The sequence below is a fragment of the Ceratina calcarata genome, unplaced genomic scaffold (assembly GCF_001652005.2).
Source record: "Ceratina calcarata isolate Rehan_Ccalc_2016 unplaced genomic scaffold, ASM165200v1 scaffold78.2, whole genome shotgun sequence".
Lineage (NCBI taxonomy): Eukaryota > Metazoa > Arthropoda > Insecta > Hymenoptera > Apidae > Ceratina > Ceratina calcarata.
The window spans coordinates 3,565,117-3,565,318 of NW_017179105.1; positions in this window are offsets into that span (position 1 = coordinate 3,565,117).

Sequence of the window (202 nt, forward strand, 5' to 3'; positions counted from 1 at the left end):
TTATATTTGATAGAAAGAAGATTTGAGATTGATAGAAATAGTTGATTTAAGGATGTTTGGGCTATAAGTCAAAACGATGACACAAGCTTAAAATTTTGAAAATAAGTAGATTATACCATAGTAAAATCATGTTTAAATTTTTATGACGATTCACGAGCTTGCTTTAAAGTTATAGTACTTTAAAATTAACATGTGTTCTTAT